The 11,714-nt window shown below is 34.6% G+C and overlaps 1 non-coding gene across 1 annotated transcript; it reads left to right on the forward strand.

The window, feature by feature from the left end:
- Nucleotides 1-1,543: 1,543 nt before the first annotated feature.
- LOC136225058 (small nucleolar RNA R71) lies at nucleotides 1,544-1,650 on the forward strand. Its single transcript, XR_010686796.1, has one exon. It is a non-coding gene; the product is annotated as a small nucleolar RNA R71 (small nucleolar RNA).
- The last annotated feature ends 10,064 nt before the right edge of the window (nucleotides 1,651-11,714 follow it).

An 11,714-nucleotide genomic window follows, 5' to 3' on the forward strand; every position in this document is an offset into this window, starting at 1 on the left:
TTGATTCATATCAAACTCAATCTTATCATCGCCTATTCTTAAAACTACTTTTCCTTCCGACACATCAACTAGAGCACGTCCCGTGTTCATGAACGGTCTACCAAAGATTAGCGGACAATTTACGTCATAAGCAAAATCTAAAATAATGAAATCGGTAGGAAAAATAAATTTGTCAACTTTAACTAAAACATCCTCAATTATACCGTATGGTCTTTTAGTGGTTTGATCCGCTAATTGCAAAACCATATTGGTACGTTTGATGTCTTCTTCTAAGCCTAACTTATTAAAAATGGATAATGGCATCAAGTTAATGCTTGCTCCTAAATCACAGAGACAACTGGGAAATTCAATATCTCCCAATTTACACGGAATGGTAAAACATCCGGGATCTTTGAGTTTTGTGGGCAAATTACTTGACATAATTGAACTACAATCTTTTTTTAGTGAAATGGATGAAATTCCTTCCCAACTAATTTTCTTTGAAATTAAATCTTTGAGGAATTTACCATAATTGGGAATTTGCGTAATCGCATCCATAAACGTTTAATTAATATGCAAATTCTTAAGTTTGTCTAAAAATGTTAAAAGTTGTTTGTCATAATCCTTATTGCGGACTTTGTGTGGAAAAGGTGGTTTGGGTACAAAAGTTTTTGTACTAGAGTCAATTGGTGCATCTTTTTGATTTAATGTATCTTCTTTGGGCTTTGGTAAATCAGTTCCAGGTAAGGTCGAATTTCCGGGCATTTCCGGGTCTAAGTAATTTTTCCCTGAACGAAGAGTGATAGCCTTAACATGCTCTTTCGGATTTTCTTCCGTATGGCTTGGAAGACTTCCCTCTTTGCGGGATGGAATTGATTTAGCGAGTTGTCCAATTTGAATCTCCAAATTATGGATGCTAGATGATTGGTTTTTAATAAGCTGATCGAATTTATTCTCGATCCGTTTAAAACCATCGTCGTGATTACTTATTTTTCCGCTCATAGCATCAATAAATTTGTCGATGTTAGAAGATAAAGTGCTAATCGTATCTCTTGATTGATTTTGATAATTAGTAGTACGATTTTGATTAGCATTATTATTATCTCTCCAGTTAAAGTTAAGATGATTTCTCCATCCAGGATTATATGTATTGGAATAAGGGTTATTATTTGGGTTTTGCCCTTGGACAAAATTTACCTGTTCAATTTCACTCATACCTTCATAATCCACATCTGTTTGGATTGGCTTACCATTAGGATCACACGGTGCCATAAACCTATCAATTTTGTGCGATAAGGCAGAAAATTAGGCTTGCAACATCGCTACTGGATCAAGATTCACTATACCTTTAACTGATGATGTCGTTGAGGATGATGGTTTCGCTAATGGTACGTGTCCACGTTCTGCAGGCCACATACTGCTGTTGATTGCCATTTCCTCCAAAAGTTCTCTTGCTTAGGCAGATGTTTTCTTCATAAATAACCCTCCAGACATAGCGTCCAATGAACCTCTAGTTGTAGGATTCAGTCCATTATAAAATGTTTGCATTAAAAGTTCAGCGGGCAATTGGTGGTGTGGGCATAAACGTTGAAGTTCTTTAAAACGTTCCCAAGCCTCATAAAGAGTTTCATTATCATTTTGAGAAAAAGATGTTAACTCTTTAATGACTCTTGCGGTTTTTGCTAAAGGAAATTTTTTTGATAAAAACGCTTGGGCTAATTGTTCCCAAGTGGCAATTGATGCGGCTGGCATAGAAGTTAACCATTCTTTGGCTCGATCCTTCAAAGTAAAAGGAAAAGGGCGAAGTTTGATTGCTTCTGCAGTTACATCAGTAATTTCAAAAGTGTCACAAATTTCTAAGAAATTCGTCAAATGGGTATTAGGATTTTCGTTAGGTAACCCGTAAAATGTTACGTTATTTTGCAACATATTAAGCAACGCAGGCTTAATTTCAAATTGGTTTGCATTAATTTGGGGTCTAACTATACTGTTTGTTACACCGGCCACTCCTGGCCTAGCGTAATCCATAAGTGTGGCCATAACTTCTGGCTCGGTAATTCTAGTTTTTATTGGGGTTTTGTTTTTCTTTTTCTTTTCTTTCTTGTTCTTTTTAAAAGTTCTTTCAATTTCTGGGTCAATAGGATCTGGTGACGTGCCTGAACTTCGAGAACTGTGCATGAACTTGAAATTTCGCACGAACCGAAACTACCTACAAAACATAATTTGAAAAATAAATATGTTAGTAATTGAAAATAAATAAAATATAAAAGTTTGAATAAGTATGAATAAACCTAGATTCGTAATAAAACACGAAAAAATTAAAATTTTGTCAAATTTTGGCGTTCCCCGGCAACGGCGCCAAAAACTTGTTGGGCGATTTCCGCAAGTGCACGGTATACGCTTGTAGTAATAAAAGATATCGATCCCACAGGGAACGTTTTTCGAACAAAACTTATTTATAATCGGTTAAATTTACTTTTAAGGTTTATAATATGGAAAAATCGTTTAATCGGTTTTGGTTTTGAAATTGCTAGGATGAGAATTAGACTAGAGTATGAAAACGTTAGAAAATGCTCTGATTTAAGAATGAATTTGCAAGATAGGAACGTTTAGTACTTTTTAGAAAAGTAAACAGATGTATTTGTTTGCATTAAGCAAAGAAAACAACTTTAAACTTTGTACGAATTATAACGATGAAATAAATGACGGAACCTCTAATTAATTGGCTTTGAACATGACAAAACCCTTCCGGGATAGTTGCCCTTAATCAAATTAAAACTCTTTCGAGATAATAATTTGCCTAAGTGTTCAACAAAGTTTCCTTGTAAAGATTTTGGATTAAATACGTTTTAATGAAAACACCAGCAGTCACTTTAGTTGATTGGTTACCATAAGTGCTGCATAAAAATCTAGCGAATAGAACGGACTTTATTAGATGAAATATAAATTGATACAAGTTTACAGAGAACATGGAGCATGGAAACATTCGACGACTTGCAAGTGAACGGGTTGTCAATCCTTTCCTTGGGTTTCGTTAGAGTTTGTCAGGCTCAGGGGCGGATCCTCTACTCAATCTTCTCGTTGAATCTTCGTAATAGAGACTGGGTCGGTCTACTACCAAAATGAAAACTAAACTGGAACAATGTCTAAACGTTACTAAACTTGTTATTATTGAATAAACAATGTGTGTACATCATATTGCCTTTTACAGAATCGAAATCTAACTTCTGAATCACTTGACTCGGAATTTCTGCATAAATTCTATACTAATCTCTTTTTTCTACATATCTTCAACTCTCCATCAACTCTTTATTTATAGATGTTGAAGAGTCTTGATTGAAGTGTCGTGTCCGTTGTGAAGGATCGTGTCCATTGCGAATGGATGTCTTTATCCACCCGAATGATCGCGTTTCGTCGAAAACGAAAGTGTGTAACTAGGCTTCTAAAAACTCCTGCTCGTACCGAGAATATTAAATTCTCTACCAAGAATGGGGGAGCATCAATTGGTCTTCAAACGAAGGGAAGGAGAAGCTGAGGAACGCGTGTCGTGACCGTGAATGTGGGGGTCGCGGTCGCGGCACGAAACTTTTTTCGGTTCTTCTGCTTTCGTTCGCGTCCTCGATTTGGCGTTATTAATTTCTGTCGTCTTCGACTCCTTTTGTAAGGTTTTTCTTCTGTTTTTGAGCTCTTTTCGTTTCTATTTGGATTTTACCAAATATTTACGTACCTTACAAGAAAGAAACATATTCGAGAGTAAAAGCTTTCTAAACAGTTATAAATAGCATAAATTCGTAGCAATATTGATGTAATTAATGATGATATTTTAGGTATATTTTGGGCTTAACAGCCGCCAAGGAGAATAGAACCACCAACGATCGATTTCTTCCAGTCAACCTCTATTCACAAGATCAGAAAACAGAATTGAATCCACGACAGAATAAGAAAATGCAAATCAACAAACTGATCAACTCATAACAACAACCAGATAGACACTCAAAGGAATCTTGAGACGAACCTTCACTCCGGCAGAAGGACGCTCTCACCGGCAACGGAAACCACGAACGGCGGCCTCAACCCAGGTAAACACAAGCGGCAGTGCACATTAGGTTTCTTTTAAGTATTTTTTATTTAGGATTGTGTTAATTGATTTTTATTGAAATAATCCTTTAAAATTTAGTTTATTGTATTTTATTATTTATATTTATAGTATATTTTTTTTATTTAATTATAATTTTTAAAAAATACAAAGATATTAGTTGGGTGGGGTTGGGCTTGGGAATTCGTTCTTTTAGTTTGGTCCAGTCCGGTCCGAGCCCGATGTAAATATAGTGCGGGCTTGGTTGGGTTTGGATAAAGTAATTATGTGACAAGTCCGGTTAGGCCCGGCCCAGCCCAGCCCAGCCCATGAACAAGTCTATCTTGCTTATCTTTTTTCTTCCTCTTCTAGTTTACCTATCATACTATTAGCAACAATGATTACATTTGTTGATAGAGAACATTAAACAATTCTTTACATAAAAAATTATGCAAATATCAACAAAAAAAAATTAATAAATTAAAAAAAGACTTAAGTTTGGAATATTAAAAAAAGTAAGAACAAATATAAATAATATACTAAAATTTAACAAAAAAAAAATCAATGTTTTAGAAAAGATTTAAAGAACTAATTTAAATTATTAAAGTGTCAATTCATGGCGCATCACTTCCATCTGTGTGGTATTTTCCACACGAAGGATGTTCATTGATTCTTGAACTGACCCCATGTTATAGATTAGTTAGCTCATTAAACCATCCATGAAAGAGTGTTGTTCAGACTCCAAAAATCTTAAACAAGCATCAATTCGTTGGTCCAAGGATGGTGTAACCATTAAAGGTGAAAGTGGATTGTTTCGAGGATCCACCAAGCCATGATGAGGAGTGGGTGAAGTACTAGGAAAGTCAGTAACTCATTGATTCGACTGAATTTCAGGTTGAACTGCAGATTGCTCCAAGGACTGATTTGCGAGAGTGACAACTGACCTATAAAGTTGAACCATATTTCACGAAGAACTTTCACGCTCACCGCACCAAATGATATCGAACGTCTTGTAAAATTCGTCTCTGATGATTCTCTGATGACCTGAGATCATAAAAGATGTCAGAAAAGGGGGTCGGAGTTCCGGTGAACCCTCTCCGATGCTAAAGTACGGAGATGTTAGAGATAATATTTAGCCAACAAGTAACAAATAGTGAAGTATTGAATAGTTGAAGTAAGATACCTGAACTTGGGGAATGTCTCTGCTATTTATAGATAAAGTAAAGTGTACCTGGACACGTGGCAGCGCCTGATAAGTCTTTGGACTATATCTTTTTGTTCCACAACATTTATAAATGTGGGGAGCATGTATTTGGAATCCAGCATGCTCATTGGTCCACGTGTCTCCAAATAAAGGTCCCGAAGTTAACCTTCAGATGTAAGGTGGCTGAAGCCATGACTTTGGTCAAGCTTCGACAAAGAATGACGTTGTAATGGGCCTGGGTGGAGTTGGGCCCATTCGAAGACTTCAGATCATATAGGGGCCTGACTTCCAAAAGCCCAAATGATTTAGTACCAACTAAACTATGAAGTTGAACCATATTTCACGAAGAACTTCCATGCTCACTGCACCAAATGATATCTCACTTCTTGTAAACTTCACTTCTGATGATTATTCGATGACCTGAGATCACAAAAGATGTTAGAAAAGGGGGCCAGAGTTCCGGCGAACCCTCTCCGATGCTAAAGTTAGGAGATATTATAGATAATAATATCTAGCCAACAAGTAACAAATAGTGAAGTATTGAATAGTTGAAGTAAGATACCTGAACTTGGAGAATGTCTCTATTGTTTATAGATAAAGTAAAAGTGTACCTGGACACGTGGCATCGGCTGATACGTCTTCGGACCATATCTTTCCGTGCCACAAAATTTATAAATGTGGGGAGCGTGTATTTGGAATGCAGCATGCTCATTGGTCCACGTGTCTCCAAATACAACTCCCGAAGTTAACCTTCGGATGTAAGGTGGCCGAAGCCATGACTTCAGCCAAGCTTTAGTAAAGAATGGCGTTGTAATGGGCCTGGGTGAAGTTGGGCCCATTTGAAGACTTCGGATCATATCGGGGCCTGACTTCCAGAAGCCCAAATGATTTAGTACCGTATCAGAGGGTTAATTGAGACTTTTCTATAACTAGTTGTTGATTTTAAGTTTGTGTTCAATGTTTGAAGGAAATAACTATGTTATGGGTAGTTTCTTTTGGATTATTTTGAGGTTCATTTGGATTGTAGATAAATTCATAATTAATTTTTGGTTTGATTGTTATTTGGTTAAATTGAAGTTGAATTAGATTTCTTAAAGAAAGTATGGTGAAATTTTGGTTTGATTGTTATTTTGGTCAAATTGATGTTGGGTTTTGATTCTTGATGAATTTTAGTAAATTTTGGTTAAATTGTTATGTTGATGGAAAAGTTTATATAGATTGAAGTTTGGTTGGATTTTTGGTGAATTTTGATCTAGTTGGTATTTTAATAGAAAATCGTTTAGTATCCATCGGTAGTAGTCCGGACAAGTGGTTTCGATATTTAAAGACCATGTTTAGTGAGGAACATGACATGTGTACAGTCTAAAGACCTAATCGGATATGGCAATGAAGTGTTGGGTAAGACCATATGGGATTAGGCAATATTAAAGAGACGTCTCGAATATGTTTACGTGTTATGGATTGATATACGGGGGGATACTCGGTGATGGATACAATGTTGAATTTGATTTGAACTTTGGTTTTTAGTAAAGTGTTTACACAAAGATCATTATATTTTGGTTAAGTTTGATTTGAAGATATTGGTTATAAATATGTTTTAATTGGTTAATTGAATAAAAATGTTATTTACAAGTTATAAAGTTTAAGGTTTGATTTGGTTAAATGTTTTTACAAATGTATACGTATCACTATTTTAAGTAAAAACTAGTTTTTATAGTTGATAGTTGCTTACTGAGATTTATGTCTCATATTTTCAAATGTTTTATTGTTTTTATGTGAAGAATTACGAGGTACAAATGGAAGTGTTCGACACTAGGGCGAGGATTGGATACGACCACGATTGTCCAAGTCGTCTTTTAGGGTATTGCATACCTTTTTGTACATTTACCTGTATGCATATTTTTGTGCTTATTGAATAGGGAAAAGTACAAAAATAAACCTTGTGGTTACACATGTTTTCGATTGAAGCCTTGTGGTTTAAAAATTTACAAAATGGTACCTTGAGGTTCATTCCGTTAGCAAACACATACCAAATTGACTAACGGTGTTAACAGTCAAAGAGAAAAGAGTTAATTTGATCCTTGTGTTTATTTATTTTATAAATTAACTCCCCTTATTTTCTAATTATCATAAACAAACCCCAAAATTAAAAATAAACATCAAATACTCTTCTTCTCTATCTTTCTCTAATTTCTTATTTCTCTTTCTTCTCCCTCCTCTTGTTAATTTTATCTCTCTAAAATCAACATTTACAGTGTTCTCCAAGTTGTTATTTTCCTCCAAATCCTCCTTCAATGTGGAATTCGACAACGACCCACTAGTTTTCTGTTCATATTCTTCATTTGTAGAATCATCATTCTTTATTTCCCCTCCCAAAAGAGGGACAGATTCAATTAAACCAACCTTTTCCTCCCCATCTCCACTGCCTAGTTCCACCACATCACTTTTCGCTTGTTCTTCCCTTGCAGTTTCTATTTCATCTCCAACTCTAACATTCTCTTCCAAAGGGTTTTCCTCTTTCATGCCCTCCTCTAAGCCATTTGCTTTCAATTTCCTTTTATTACTGGATCCCCTTGCACTTCCATCAGGTAGGGAAGAAGGTTCAACTTGACGCCGCCTGTTAAGCCCAAAATATACCTAAAATATCATTAATATTCACGTCAGTTTTGTCATGAAATCATGCTATTTATATCTATTTAGAGCACTTTTACGTCTAAATATATTTCTTTGATGCAAGGTACCTAAATATTTGGTAAAATCCAAATAGGAGCGAAAACGGATCAAAAACGAAGGAAAACCCCTAAGTTACGAGTCAAAAGTACGAGAAAATCAGTGTACCGATACGAGGAGATGGGAATGGAGTCAGAACCGAGAGGACATCCCGTGTCACGACATGGATTTTGGAATCTCGGCAGGGATTCTGGTGTCGCGACAGGGATTCTAGAATCTCGGTCGCGACACGCCCTTTTCAGACTCCAGAAACAAAGTCGTTCTGAGGAAATTTTTACTCCCCATGTCACGACAGGGATTCCGAAATCTCGGTAGGACCAGCAGCAATTCCAGCACTGATTTCACATGTTTAAATTCCAAGAAACGAGTCTGTTCGGGTGGATAGAAATGACTCTTCGTAGCGGACATGATCCTTCAAACACAACTCTTCAACATCTATAAATAGAGAGTTGATTTCAGAGTTCAATGATGGTTGGTTAGATTAATTAAGATTAGAGAGCAGAATTTATGTAGAAACTCTGACTCAGAAATGAGTCAAAGATTAGTTTTCAATTCTGTAAAGCAAACTTGTCGTACACAAGATTGTTCTTAGATTATTACAAACACAGTAGCAATTAAGTTTAGATTAAGAATCATTCGAAGACGAGTTTTCATTCTGGTAGAAGACAAACCATCTCTATTCCGAAGATTCAGTGAGAAGAACAAACAACGGAAGCGACCCTAGAGTCTGACAAACTCCAACGAGGTTTGAGGAAAGGATTGACAACCCGGAACTCAAAATTAGTTAGAATGCTCTCATGTTTACTTTTCTCTATTAACTTGTTATAATTCACAAATTCTATAATAAAAAGTTTACACAATTCGATATACATTTCTGTAGTTACTTTGATAATCTTCGAAGTAAGATTTTTTTGTTTTCATTAAAATGTATTTAATTTCACATAGTTACAAGGAAACTTTGTTGAACACTTGAAAGTATTAATATTTACGCATGATATGATCGTTAGGTCGGCTTATCGGAAATAAATATCAATTTGATTAAGGTAGAAATCTACTCTGAACCAGAGAGATTTCTACGGTTCAAAGCCTATTAATTGAAGGAATTTACCTTTTATTACATGCTTATAATCTTTACAAAGTTTAAGTTGATATCTTTGCTTAATGCAAATAAGTTTAACGTTTTTCTTACTTTAAACGCTAAAAGTTTATGTCTTGTAATCCAATCTCAAAACAGAATTGATTTCTAAATTTCTAACATAAAGTTCTAATCTGATTCTGATTAATTCAATTCAATTCAATCCAATTCAATTAAACGATTTTCTGTATTATAAACCTAAAACGTGAATCAAACTGAATTAAAATAAGTTTTCGTTAAAAAGCGTTCTCTATGGGTTCGATATCTTTTTATTACTACAAGCGAAACCGTGCACTTGCGGAAATCGCTCAACAAGTTTTTGGCGCCGTAGCCGAAAAACGCCAAATTTTTAACAAAAATTTATGTTTTTCGTGTTTTGTTCCGAACCTTGGTTTATAATATATGTATTTATTTATTTTATAGTTTTTATTTATTTATTGAGGATGATCACTATGACTAAATCCTCGTTGTTATTTAACGTTTGCATTCAGATTGTTTGCAGATAAACAGGAAACATCCAAGTTTTCTCAAAGTAGATAAACTGAAGATTTGATTATCAATATAAATTCACAAAAGGAGTCTACAAAAAAGAAATTCAGCATGCAGATACACCAGAACAGAAAGGAAATTTTTGAAATAGGATGTTAGACGTGACAGATGACTTTTCCAAAAAAATTTACCTCTTCCAAAACACCTTTAACTATTTTCTATAAACTTAACCCTTCACCAAAATATCATATCTCTTTGTAAAAAAATTTCAATTCCTACACTAAACCCAAATAATTTCTCTTTTAATCATATCATTTCTTTAAACACCTACATTTATCTCTCTAAGAAATCACCATGGAAAATCTTCTCAGACAAATATATCAGAAAGTAGGATGAAATTATCTTATCCGCCGGGAAGAAATTGTATACTTTTAATATAGTTTTGAAAGTTTCGGTTCATGTGCGTAGTTTTTGTTCGTGCACATAACTAGAAGTCCGGGCATTTAACCGAAATCACTAGATCCTTAATTTGAAAAAACGGTAAAAATAATAATAATAATAATAATAATAAATTTGGGGGTACAGTTCTACTTTTTAATTTCTAATTGAAATTATTTCCAGATAAGTTAAAATGGTCAAGACCATATTTAGTTAATAAATATTTTGAGTATGAAGGCGTTCCAATTCAAGCGATTTAATTTGTGGACACATTTTATGAAAAGTAATTTAGTTTTCATACTTTTTAATTTTTCGTTTTTCTTATCTCTTGTTCATAATTTGTTATTTTTATTTGTTTTCAGTTTAATTTATTTTTGTCTTTATTTTAATTTTTATAATTTATTTTTATTTTTAGTTTGTGTAACAAATAAGTTTTATTAAATAAAAAATTAATTCAGTCATGTTTTGAAATTTATTTTATGAAATTATTATGTGTTTTTGACAATTTCAGAAAATCTCTATAGAGATTCAGAAATCTCAGTTGAGATTTTTAGTATAGGATTTAGGAAAGGTCCTGCTCGTACCGAGATTATAGAATTTCAGTCATGACGAGTGGAAGAGGTTTCGACGTGCTTTTAACCAGGAGGGGTAAAGCGTGTCGTGACCGAGATTCCAAAATCTCGGTCGCGACACGGGCATTAGTGACGACATGTCACATTTGTTTTCTACATCTTCCTCTATTTCCTTGTTGAAATTCAAAATTTTTTGCCAGTTTTAACCCAAAAGGCACAAATTGACACCATTTCGTTTTCAACAGACATAATATTTCATTCTGTTAACCTACATATTTCAGTAAGGATCAGAATTCTTTTATTTTTACTTCATCTCTTTCAGAATTCTGAAATTCTTCACACATTTCTAAAGGTTACAGACACATTTTAATTCTCCAACATGACTTCCTCTCTTAATTGTATGTGTTGGGAGACATCTTCCAAGGCAACACTGTTAATTCCTCAAAGATATTGATGGAGGGGTTAGTTGCCGCATCACGTTCAAAGGAAAGAAAAGTTGGGTACGGGAACATTATCTATGGAATTATTCTTGGAACCAAAGGATGTGTTTCGGTTCCCTCGACTGATAAAGAACCATTCCATGTCCTTGACTACGAATTCCTGGAAAGTGAGGGACTTGTAAAACGAGTGTTTAGAGTCGGCCCATGATTTCTTTCTCCAGAAAAAAGACTTAAAAACATTTTCTACATATACTTTTACATTTGTAAAAGGTCGAAAATCATTTATAATTTCCAAATACGAATCCTTTTCTCGTGCGTTTTACCAAAACGAGTTCGAAACATAGAAAATTACTCCAATTCTAACATGTTAACTTTTAATTTGCCTAATCTCATAAATTAACACCATAGTTGGACATTCAGACCAAAATATCAGCATACCACAAGTTTTTTATCCTTTTAAGATTGGCAACTCGGATGCCTAAACATTCACAAGCACAAAGCAAACCTATATCTACATGTACAAAATGGTATGCAATACCCTAGAAGACGACTTGGACAATCGTGGCCGTATCCAATCCTCGCCCTAGTATCGAACACTTCCCTCAGTACCTCATACTTCTTCGCCTAAAAACATTAAAACATTTGAAAATAT

This window comes from Euphorbia lathyris, chromosome 3 (genome assembly GCF_963576675.1).
Source record: "Euphorbia lathyris chromosome 3, ddEupLath1.1, whole genome shotgun sequence".
Classification (NCBI taxonomy): domain Eukaryota; kingdom Viridiplantae; phylum Streptophyta; class Magnoliopsida; order Malpighiales; family Euphorbiaceae; genus Euphorbia; species Euphorbia lathyris.